The 12876-nt window shown below is 39.0% G+C and overlaps 1 long non-coding RNA gene across 1 annotated transcript in view; it reads right to left on the minus strand.

Annotated features, from left to right (window-relative positions):
* Positions 1 to 312: 312 nt before the first annotated feature.
* Positions 313 to 12876, minus strand: part of LOC115509189 — a 50611-nt gene continuing 38047 nt past the window's right edge. Inside the window, exon 4 of the long non-coding RNA XR_003967243.1 lies at positions 313 to 447. This is a non-coding gene — a long non-coding RNA (uncharacterized LOC115509189). The remainder of the gene's footprint in view (positions 448 to 12876) is intronic.

A 12876-nucleotide genomic window follows, 5' to 3' on the forward strand; every position in this document is an offset into this window, starting at 1 on the left:
TAAAATAAAGCACTAAGGAGAATGCTTTTAAATTTTTAATATATGCATTTAGGTCTTCAATATGTTTCTTAAAAGGTAAAGTATTATGCACGGAAAATGTTTTCACTAACTTTTTTTTATCATTAGGGGATTAACTTCTGGAAACCCATTATTTATAAATATTCACTTATAGGAATTACAATAATTACCATCATTATTCAACAACAAAATTTAAAGAACCCCATTAAAATGCATAATACTTTAAGCCTTTAAAGTTACAAAATTTAATTTTTTTTAAAGCAGTTAAACACAATACACAGCAGTATCTACTTACTCAGATGTCGATCATCTGAGGGTGTTATCGATCATCTCCCCTGAACTGGCAGGTTTGCGCTGAGATCATCGGTGAGTCAGAGAAACTCCAGAAGGTAAAATATCTTCTAACCTTCAAAGGCATTAATAAAATGCCTGGTGAGGAAAATAAAAAAATGGAGTTACAACCAAGAGAGAATTCTTGTGAGTGTCTTGTCTAGATAGGAAATAACTTGCTTCTTTTCTTTCTTTTCTCTTTAAGTGAGGGCTCAGAACACGTTAATTCATGGCCCTGGGATTGTGGGTGAGCAGAGAGAGCAATACTTTGCGTTCTAACCACCCTCTGTTTTAAGAATTCTCTCTGGGGAGAAGCCTAACTCAGTTTAATAATGCATGCAAAAAAAATTAAAAAAAAAAAAATGCATGCATCCTGGACTATCACCTGGTCACCCTTTTACCGGCCCGACCCTTCAACCGGTAGATCCTCACTCTATAATCATGGTGCAAAACTAAGACACTTCTGAGAGTGAAAAGAGGAACTTTGGAAATATTTATTTATTAACTAATAAATGGTCTTTATTATATTGGTTTATATTCCAAAAAAAATAAAAATAATTTACATCCACCACATTAAAGCAAAAAATTAAAGGCTTATTTACATTACATGAACGCTTAAAATACCACAGGCAGATTAATCATTCTTGGTACATATGCATGTCCTTCAATCTGTTTACTTAATAGAGTCTATCTCTCCTACCGTGTCACTGGTACTGTTGCTAAGAAAAAAGGCTGACATGGTATTATTTCTCAATCGTTCACCGTTGCCAAAGTCTTTTTCAAAGTTTCATTTTATGTTAAATAACCTGAAATCACTGACATTGTCTGACTCTCCTGTGTTGATATTATTTTTAATAAGAAATGCTCTCTTCACAGCTGCTAATTCTGCTCAAAGAAAATTCTGCCAGAGGATATTCTCAATTCTGTTTGTTTCACACCAAAACTGTTTAGTATTAAGGTCTAAAGATTTTCACAGATACTATCTTTTGGCCTAAACTGGTATCCCTTCTTGCACTCTTACCCCCTCCAGTCCATTCACCTTGACACACAGCCCCACAGGGGGTTTTCTTGCCCAATGCAAACCTCATCGTGTCACTTCCCGACTTAAAACTTTTCAATGGCTCCCGCTGCTCCTTGGACATAATCCAAAACCTTAACAGGGAGACCTGGTCCCTTCCAACCTCTCAAATCCTCAAAAGCAGCAGGCCTTCCCTGCCCCAGGGCCTCTGCCTGCTCTGTTCCTTTGGCTCAGAATGCTTTTCTCGGTCGTGGCCACGCTTCACGTCGCAGAGTCTCCTAATGCCCCCAACCTAAGTTACCCCATGGTATTCTCTCCCAAAAAGGACTCCTACTTTTCCTACAGAGTGTTCATCAAAATCTGTATTGACTTATTTGTGTGCTTTTGGAAAGCCCATCGCCACGAGACAGTAAAATCTTCAGGAGTGTGTAGAGATCACTCCTGTTTGATTCACCCCTTCATCTTCAGTCTTTACCCAGCACCTGGCACGGTCCTTGCCACCTTGTGAGCCTTCACTAAATATCTGGTGAATGAACGAATAAAAGACTGAGAAGGAGAAAGTAAGGAGACAAAGGACATTCTGGTTAGCGGAGTCAACTTGTTATCTATGGCCAAAACACCTCACAATCCTAAATCCAACTGTATCATCAACGGTCCCCTCTACAAGGGATGACTCCCTTCAACATATAAACAGTCTGAAAGGGAGACAGAAAAAGACCCCTCTCTTGACCCCACATTCCAATGAATAAACTCCCATTTCTCCAATCCAATTTTATAGGAATACTCAAAAGAGCTGACTATATCTGCGGTCTCCAATTCTTTCCTCCCATCCTCACTTGAACCCGTTCTAATCAGGCCTTTGTCCCCACTGCTGACCTAAAACTGCTCTTGTTAAAGCCACCAATGACTTCCATCTTGAACTATGTGAGGTCTGGATATCTATCCAACCCTCCAACTATCCAACCATCTTGAACTAGCCAGGCACTGAGACAGGCATTTAAAAATGAATTATCCAGGGATGCCCGGGTGGCTCAGTCGGTTAAGCATCCAACTTCAGCTCAGGTCATGATCTCACAGTTTGTGAGTTCGAGCCCCACACCAGACTCTGTGCTGACAGCTCGGAGCCTGGAGCCTGTTTCGGATTCTGTGTGTCTCTCTCTCTCTCTGCTCTTCCCTCCCGCTCATGCTCTGTCTCTCTCCTTCAAAAATAAACATTAAAAAAATTTTAAAAATAAAATAAAAATGAATTATCCATTTAAACTGTTCATCACAGCCACTCTATGAGGCAGGAAGTATTGTTATCTCCAGAGAGAGGTTAACTGAATTCATTTAAGGCTACTCAGGTCAGAAAAAAAAAAAAAAAAAAAAAAAGGCAGTAGAGACCATTTTTATCACATCTACTAGTCAATTCTCAGCTTAATGGACCATCACCCCATGCCAAATTCCAGATGATCCACCCCACTGAGAATAATGCTCCTACAGGATTCCCCATCTCAGTAAATGACAATTCCATCTTCCAAGTCATCCCAGACTTTTCCCTTTCCCTCACACCACATACCCAATCCATCAGCAAATCCTGTTGGCTCAATCCTAAAAATATATCTGAATTCTAACTATTTCTCCCTATATCCACCACCAAAAATGCTCTCTGAGCCTCCTTCACCTCCATCTGGATTACAGCAATAGCCTCCCAGCGGATTCTTCCCTTGCCTCGTTGCAGTTTTCAAAAGGCCAGAGTCCTACTGATTTTAAAAATTCAGATCATAACATTTTCTGCTCAAAACCCACCAAATGCTTCCCTTCCCATTCACAGTAAAAGTCACCATAGTGGCCTACAAGGTCCTTAACTGGCCCCAGAAAACCTCTTGCTTCATCGCTACCAGTCTCTCCCTCATTCACCCGTCTTATCCTACAGCCTTCTCTGCTACTCCTCCAGGATGTGAACACACTCGTGCCAGGGTTGTTGCAGTAGACTGCTGTTCCCTCTCACCGGAATGTGCTTCTTCACAGATATTTGCATGATACGCTCCATCACCTACTACAAACCCTTAATCCAAGTATCAACCTGTCAGGGAGGCCTTCTCTGGCCACTCTATTTCATGTAACACACCTCATCACCACCACTACAACTTTCTATCCACTTACCTTGATTTACTTTTGTTTATACCCATTCATTCATTTATTCATTCGTATCACTCCCACTGGGTACCTCCCTCTCCTCTTTTTTTCACCTTCCCTTGTAGACTTTAAGCTTCTTGAAGGAAGAAACTTTTGTTGGGTCCAATACTGTATCCCTCCAGTGGCAAGAAAATGCTTTGTCACCAATATATACTTACTGAATAAATAAATGGTTGAAAATAAGATTATGGGTAGGCAATCTACCTAAATCTCCAGACCTTACTGTTTTTAACAGAAAGCTCTTGGAGAACACAGACCATGCAGTCACAATCAAATCTTGCAGAGTAACTTGCACCGTATTAGTATAATTTCATCACTTATCATATTTTTCATTGAAATTTTAGTTTTCCCATATTATGAACGTTACAAACTTTAACAGTTAAGTGGAACATTTTAAAAGAAGACATTTGGATCTCAATTACCAATACCAAACTCCTTCAACTTGTACTGCAGCTATCCAACTGCATCCTCCTTTTGGGAGGCTTAAGTTTATCTGGTAACGCTTTGCCTGCGAACGTTGTCTTGAAAGAGTTACTCTGGAGCTCCCACTATTACGTTATTTGCTGCATTATCTGGAAGACCTTGTAGCTATGCAGAGGCCTAAACTGGATGATAGGAAGAACGGTGACTAAGAGTCTAGCTGTGGCTGCTTTCTTTCACAAGGTTCTTCCTTAAACTTCTCTGGTGTACCGACGAATTGCTGGAACACTTTCAGAGACATTTCTCAGCCTACAGCCAAATGATTTCGAGGTTGTTTTCATGAGTCTGCCTGCCTTCCTCCCACTGCCTGCACACATTTCCATCTCTAATCCCCAGACTCCAAGTCTAAGCCTAGTGTAGTTCTTAGTGGACGCTTCATAAAGAATATTTTATCGATGCAGTACTGCTATGTGCTGAACTAAATTTCACAGACAAAACTGGGGCAAGGTGGATTCTGATACTATTAGTCTACTTTTATACCCTGTTCAGCCTTGTCTCATATTACCAAGAAATTCAAAACCATTTGCATTATTTCCTGAATTATCAAAACCGAAAATTTAATGAGAAACTATATGCTTTCAATGTATGTTATTACTGCTTTTCTTAAGTGTCAATGTAAAACAACACTGCTAAAATCAGAATAGATCCTAACATGCCTCTGTATAGATACATACATCTAAATGTGTATAGTAAATGCGTATAGTACATAGATAGGCGTAGATAGGTGTATATATCTATATGAACAGTATATTATATGGATATTATATAGACATAGATGTATATATCTATATGAACAGTATATTATATAGACACTATATAGTATACCATGATAACAATCTAGTATACAGTTTAGAAAAACTGCATATATGCGGCCATTCTCAATAATATGAGAGAATGAAGAATATTTATTAAGTACCTACTGTATGCCAGGCATCTTATCCACATTATCACAAGTAATCCCTATGATATATCGCCTTGTATGGGAGGTATACAGCAGCAGACTTCAAAACCCCTCAAGATGCCTTCCTAAATCCCAGTACCACATCCTCTTACCTACCCAGGTGTGACTCAGTCTTAAGAAGCAGAAATTACTAGTTAAATTTGAGCAGGTAATAATTAACACCCATTTAAGACTGTTTTATCTGGCAAACACATAAAGATCAATCTCAAACCTACAGGACAGGCTATAATGTCTTAAAATTTTTTCAGCTAACTCACTCTGGAAGGCCCAAGGGATACAAGCATTCTTAAAAGAAACTGCACATTCTATAATGACCATACTGAAGGTTTTCATGGTAAAGACAGATAGTTACTTGTACTTGACCCTCAAAGTATTTCAGGCAAAATTTGTTTCTTCCATGTCACATAAGTTGTGAAGTCTTAAATTACTTTCTGTCCTGGAAACATGTTAACGAGTGCAAGCTCCTTGGGGAAAAGACGACTCCACTTCTGTCCTTCATTCTGATGTGAACCAGACTTCTGAGTGGGCAGAAATACAGACCCAGATCTTAAAATGCCATGAAAAATGCTGTGTGCTTCCTTCAACGCTTAAAAGCTTCACATTAATCTACAAAATAAAATATCTCCAATGTAGGTATTTGTTAGAGGGCTTAAGACAGACAAAATAAAATCAGCACCAGGGCTCCTGGGTGGCTCAGCTGGTTGAGTGTCAGACTTCAGCTCAGGTCACGATCTCACAGTTTGTGAGTTCGAGCCCCATGTCAGGCTCTGTACTGACAGCTCAGAGCCTGAAAAGCCTGCTTCAGATTCTGTGTCTCCCTCTCATTCTGCCCCCACCCTGCTTGCTCTCTATCAAAAATAAATAATAAAGATTTAAAAAGTTAAAAAAAAAAATGAAATCAGTACCTCTACAAAGCCACACTGACAACACTTAACATTCTAGAGAAATCTCTAACGGTCCTACTGGCAATCATGATTTTCTAAGCTCCTTCCTTCAACAGAGTTTCAAAAGAACAGAGGTGCTAGATTCTGTGCTCTCAAGAGCCCGTCTGCACCCCCAGCCCAGCGCCAGCGCACGCACCTCCTGAGCCACGGCTGCGTGGCCTCCTCAGCTCTGCTTTCTGGAACCTGATCCACGGGAACTGCACTCCTGGACCTTTTACGTAACTGTGGTTGAAGATATTTTTCACCAGGTTCTTTAAACAAGATTCACGTGATAAATTTCTGCTCGAGTTTAGTTCCAGGAAATGTTTGGTTTCTGCAGATGTTTGTAATGCTTCCGGTTGTCAGTACACGAAAATTATATAATTCTGTGTTTCTTTTTTTCACTTAAGTAGAAAACGTTAAAACCAAACAGATTGCCCAAATTTGCTCAACGCTGACTGACACTTGGGAGTACTTAACCCTCAACTTCTTTTAGTTCAGGTTGGTTTTATTTTTTTAAAAGTTACCCTACCTTTTGGCCTAAAATGGGTATGGTGCAGTAAGTGTTTTCAGAAACAAGAAAAGCTGCAAAATGTAAAATGTAAAAGACGTACATAATGTTGACCTGCTTGTAAGTTCCAGACTAAAATGGAAAAACAAGAAAAACACAGGGATGTTTTTACAGTGAGAAGGTGTAAACGCCTAGAATAAATGCCCCAAAATAAATTCTCTGTTATCCAAACGACACAAAAGATTCCATAAAGAGACAAAACAGCACTCCACCTTCTTGGTTTAAACCCGGTTCACACCAGTTTGTGAACATCCAAATATGCTCTCGGTTAAAATTTCCCTAGCAATACTAAAAAGTCTGACATTTTTACAAATTACTGTAGTAAGAGAGAGCTTCAAACATTACTCTGAAAATTAAAAATGTCTTAGAAGAACGAATTAAACTGGTTTTATGACAAGGATACATTCTAAGTCACTTCATTTGGAAAGCAGTCCAGATTACATGTCTGGATATGATAATCGTCACCAGCCCAGAATGGTTTTTAGCTCCTTCACAAAACTGATGTTCAGTGATAGGTGGCTCCTAATGTATTACTGTATTTATATTCTACCTCCTTTCACAACACATTTGAAACAGTCTATAAAAATGCAGACATTATAATAAAATTATAATTTATAAATATAAAAATTCAGACAAGAAAAAATACCATGCAATTATATAGGCCTGAAAGTTATTTAAATTAAGCCGTAAATTTGGCCCCATACTGTCTGGTTGATAAAGCAAAACAGAAAAACCAATGAACTGCAAAATTCACACTGGCCATGATGGGATGTGGTCCAGAGGAACAGAATTTGTCTTAGTACGCAAAATCTGAGAAATATTTCTCTAGCATATTATCACATAAATAATACACTGGGGTCTTCAATACTGGCCCTGATAGACATCCTAATTGGTTCATCCAGCAGTTTCTTACACTATGTAACATACACAGCAAAAATATAAAGCTCTCTGATAATCTGGATATATATTCAGATGATAAAAAATAAAACCTAAAAAGTATGTCCAACAGAACTTTCTGTGATGTTTGAAAACGTTCTACATCTATACTGTCCAGTATGGTAGCCCACTTGTCACATGTGGTTACTGCACCCTTGAAATGAGGCTAGTGCAACCAAGAAACTAAGATTTTAGTTACATTTAATTTTAATTTTAAGAGCCATATTAGAAAAGCAAGTATCTACCCACTGGACTGCACATTTCTGAAACATTAGTTATCAGACATTTTTCAGTAGCCGAGCCATTCTGGGGTTGGCAAACACAGATGGAATCGAACACGTAAGAAAATAAAGATGGTATCTTATATGTATTTATTTTTATAAGTTCAAATTTACAATATTAATTTATAGGCAATGCGAATATGAGCTTTCTAATCGGTGAAAATTAAAAATGGAAGGTTGTAAGCGAGAGCTGATAAACGCAGATCGGCCCCAGTAAACACTTTCTGTATTTCGTTCGGATGCACTTTGCAGTGCCCACGTGGCACTCCTAACTGCACATTCTGAGCCACCCAATCAGCACAGGCCACACACAGAGCAGCCATCTACTCAGAAAGCCTAAGAAGAAAACACAGCATGCCAGCAGGGCACTTTCACGTTATTTCTCTTCATGGGAGGAGTCTTCCCACGTGGCCAGCCCAGAACTTTGGATTCAGATGACAGCTCAGTGCAAGGAAATGAGAATCCCAGGGTGGGTGTAGAGTCACTCAGGCTTAGAAGTCTTACGTCACAAAGAGAAACCAGTATCTCACATGATGGTCCCAATCGCAGCTTCTAGGGACCCCACAAAGGACATACCCATGTCTGAACGGTGCTCCCAGGGAAGCTCAAAACTCCTGCTTCTAACCAAGAACTTAAGAGTTCATGTATAGTTCCTCCCAGTCCAAATACATTTACCAAGTAAAGGTCACTTTTATCATAAGCAACGTTGCCTAGTAACATAGTTGACTTTCCATTTTTATCAGGATTCAGAGGAACTAAGTAGAAAGTTCATCCGAGGTCAGATATGTACTTACAAAACGAGAAATGGTTTTGTTAATTCTTTACCTTTATGATTTAAAACTATATATGGGCGCCTGGGTGGCTCAGTCGGTTGAGCGTCTGACTTCACCTCAGGTCATGATCTCATGGTTGGTGGGTTCAAGCCCAATGTCGGGCTTTGAGCTGACAGCGCAGAGCCTGCTTCAGAGTCTCTGTCTCCCTTGCCCCTCCCCTGCTCTCTATCAAAAAGAAACATTAAAAAAATTTTAAACTCTGTGTGTGTGTGTGTGTGTGTGTGTGTGTGTGTGTGTGTATGGGCACCTGGATGGCTTCGTTGGTTGAGCACCTGACTCTTGACTTCAGCTCAGGTCATGATCTCATGGTTCATGGGTTCAGGCCCACGTCAGGCTCTATGCTAGCAGTGTGGAGCCTGCTTGGGATTCTCTTTCTCCCCCATCTCTGCCCCTCCCCTGTTCACACTCTCTCATTCTCTCAAAATAATAAGTAAATAAACTTAAAAAAAGACTATATATGTATCCTAGCATATCAAAAATAGGAAAGAACCTGGATAGGAAAGAGCATGTGACTCTTGATCTCAGGATCATGAGTTCAAGCCCCATGTTAGGCATAGAGACTACTAAAATGGGGGGGAAGGGCGCCTCAGTGGCTCAGCTGGTTAAGTGAATGACTCCTGATTTTGGCTCAGCTCATGTTCTCATGGTCATGAGATTGAGCCCCGCATGGGGCTCTACACTGAGCACGGACCTACTTGGGATTCTCTCTCTCCTTCTCTCAAAATAAATAAATAAACATTTTTAAAAAAGGAAAAAATATAAATAAGATAAAAATTTATGTGAGTTGACAAAACTGTCCTTATCTCCCAAGTGTTAATTATTTACATAGAGAATTATGAAGGAAAGCTATTAAAACTGATTTTTAAAAAGTTTATCAATGTTTCTGGAGAGAAGAATCAATATACAAAAGTTAATATAATTCCTACAAGCCAAAAAAGACCACTTTGTAATTTAAATAGGAAAAACTATCATTTAAAATGGTAACTACCAGGGCACCTGGGTAGCTCAGTCAGCTGAGCATCCAACTTTGGCTCAGGTCATGATCTCACAGTTCATGAGTTCGAGCCCCACATCAGGCTCTGTGCTGACAGTTCAGAGCTTGGAGCCTGCTTCAGATTCTGTGTCTCCCTCTCTTTCTCTGCACTTTTTCATTTGCACTCTATCTCTGCCTCTCCCTCTCAAAAATAAACATTAAAAAAATTTTTAATAAAATAAAATGGTAACTACTGCTATAAGCTTTCTAATAATCTAACAAAAAAACTTTAAGAGCTTTATGGAGAAAATTACAGAGTTGAGTAAACAGAGAAATATTTATGGGTGAAGATCTAATAAATATTCCTAAATTGAATTCAATAAAATTCTAATAAAACTTCCCACAGGGCTTTCATGGACCATGTTAAGTTGATCCTAAAATCCATAAGAAAAAAGAGCCAAGAAGAACAGCTTTGACAAATAATAATAAGAAAACAGGCAGCAAACTCGCCCTTCAAAATGTTAAGACTTACATAAAACTACGGTAAGTAAAATGGTACAGACAAATGAAAAAGCAACAGAGAACCCAGAAAAAAACCTCCCATATGTTTGGAAATCTGACATATAATAGCAGTGATACTGCAAATCAGTGGGGCAAGAATGGGTTATTGAACAGTGATGCCTGGACATAGGTCATCTGTAAGGAAATAAAACTAGATCCATGTTGCATACCACCGATAAACATGAAAATAAAACTTTGAAAACTTTTAGAAAAAAAACACCCGTGGGGTAATGCAAGATTTTAAAAATAAGATACAAAATGTTGATAACTATTACTACGTTAAAATTTTTTTTAATTCTAAACAACAAAAGACTGTTTAAACAAAATGCAAATCCAAGCCATGGACTGGGAGAACGTAATGATAACCAACAAAGTGTTCATCTGCAAAAAACACAAAGGACTCCTAAAAACACAAAGCAAACACAAACAACTCAATTTTTTTAAAATGGAACAAGGCACCTAGGTGGCTCAGTTGGGTGTCCGGCTCTTGATTTCATCTCAGGTCGTGGTCTCACGGTCGTGAGATTGAGCCCTGCTTAGGATTCTCTCTCTCCCTCGCTCTGTCCCTCGCAAACCTCTCTCTCAAAATACATAAATAATTTTTTGAAAAATGGAACAAAAAGTGTGAACAGCCAATTAACAGAAAAGAAAATCTAAATGGAAAATAAATATAAGGTGGGGTGCCTGGGTGGCTCAGCCGGTGAAGCATCTGACTTCGGCTCAGGTCTTGATCTCGGGAGCCTGTGACTTCCAGCCCCGCGTCGGGCTCTGTGCTGACAGCTCAGAGCCTGGAGCCTGCTTCAGATTCTGTCTCTGTGTCTCTGCCCTTCCCCTACTCGTGCTCGGTCTCTCTCACAAATATAAACGAAACATTAAAAAAAATTTTTTTTAAGGAAAATAAATAGAAGACATCCAAACTCAGCACAGTGCAATGTAACACTACAGTAAGATACCATTTCACACAAGACTAGCAAAATAGGACACAATAATGAAAGAAAAATTGAACTGATTCAACCACTTTGGAAAGCAATCTGGCAAGAATAAAGGTGAAGCTGCCCATGCCCATAACCAAGAAATTCCCCTCCTGAATATGGACAGTAGGGACACTGGCACGTGTGCAACAGGAGGCATATAAGGAATGTGTGTTAGCACTGCTTGTAACAGCAAAATATTGGAAACAACTCAAACATGAATTAATGGGAGAATGGATAAGCACATGGTGATATCATCTTATTATGAAATACTACATGTATGTAAAAGAATCCAAGACAGTCACATAATCAAACATGGGTGAATGTTCAAAAAAAAAAAAAAAACCACACTAGCTTCCACAAAGCAAAAAAAAATAATCAACAGCATGAAAAGCAACCCACAGAACGGGAGAAAATACTGCATATATGTATCTGATAAGGGGTTATTATCCAAAATACATAAAGAACTTCCACACCCCAACAGCAAAATATCAAGTAATACTCGATTAAAAAACAGCCAAAGCACTTGAAGAGATTCTTCCCCAAAGAAGACAGGTATATAAACAGACGCTCAACGTCATTAATCATGAGGGAAATGTAAATCAAAACCACAATGAGGTACTACCTCACACCTGTCAGAATCGCTGTTAACAACAATAACAAAAACAGAACAGAACAAGTGCGGGCAAGTTATGTGGAGAAACTGGAATCCTTGTGCACTGCTGGTGGAAACGTAAAATGGCACAGCTTCTGTGGAAAACAGTATGTCGGTTCCTCAAAACACTATAAACAGAACTACCATCTGGCAATCTCCACCTCTGGATAGTTATTCAAAAAAAATAAAAGGAGAATCTAGTAGAGATATCCGCACTCCCTTGTCCCCTGCAGCTCTATCCAAGAGGTGGAAACCAACTAAACGTCCATCAGCGGATGAATGGATAAAGAAAAGCTGGCATATACGTACAACGGAGTATTATTCAGCCATAAAAAGAAAGGAGACCTGTCATATGTGACACGGACAAACCTTGAGGCCGTTTTGCTAAGTGAAACAAGCCAGTCACAGAAGGACAAATGCTGCATGACACCACTTGCATAAAAGTAGTCAAACTCATAGAAGCAGAAAGTAGACGGGTGGTTGCCAGGGGGTGGGGGGGAGGAAGAAAAGGGGAATTGCTGTTCACTGAGTACACAGTTTCAGTCATACGAGACAAAGAAGTTCCAGGGCCCCACTGCACAACGTGGTGCTTACAGCTAACAGTAAGACACTGTGCGCTTAGAAATCTGTTAAGACAGAAGGTCTCACGTTATAGCATTTTTGTCCTGATGAAAGAAATGTTAGATGATAAAAGCTGCAGACGGTGACAATATAATATTTAATAGTTTGAAATCATATAAAATAGTGTTATATATATGCCACAGATATATACAACACTAGTAAAAGTGTAAAACGTGTTGAAATGTTGAACACTAAATTCAGGGTAGTGGTTTCTACTAAAGACAAAGAGAAGAGCATGAGATCAAAAATGCTGAACAGAAGACTTCTATCTTGTCTAGGATGTTTTATTACTTAGGAAAAAAAAACTAAAGCAAATACTACAAACTGGAAGGTGATAGCTAGTCAATTTTTCTATATGCTTGAAATATTTTATTATAGAAATAGTTTTTTAAGAACCTAATCCTAACAACGTTTTCTTCCTTTCTATGAGTATGTTTCATCTCCTCCGATAACAAAAGGATAAGCCCATTATTACAGCAAAATTGCATTTGTGTGTGTGCATTCAGTCTCCTCAGAAAAGGGTCCACGGATTTCATCGGAAGGGTCTGTGACGTAAACAAAAATGT

This window comes from Lynx canadensis, chromosome A2 (assembly GCF_007474595.2).
Source record: "Lynx canadensis isolate LIC74 chromosome A2, mLynCan4.pri.v2, whole genome shotgun sequence".
Taxonomy (NCBI): domain Eukaryota; kingdom Metazoa; phylum Chordata; class Mammalia; order Carnivora; family Felidae; genus Lynx; species Lynx canadensis.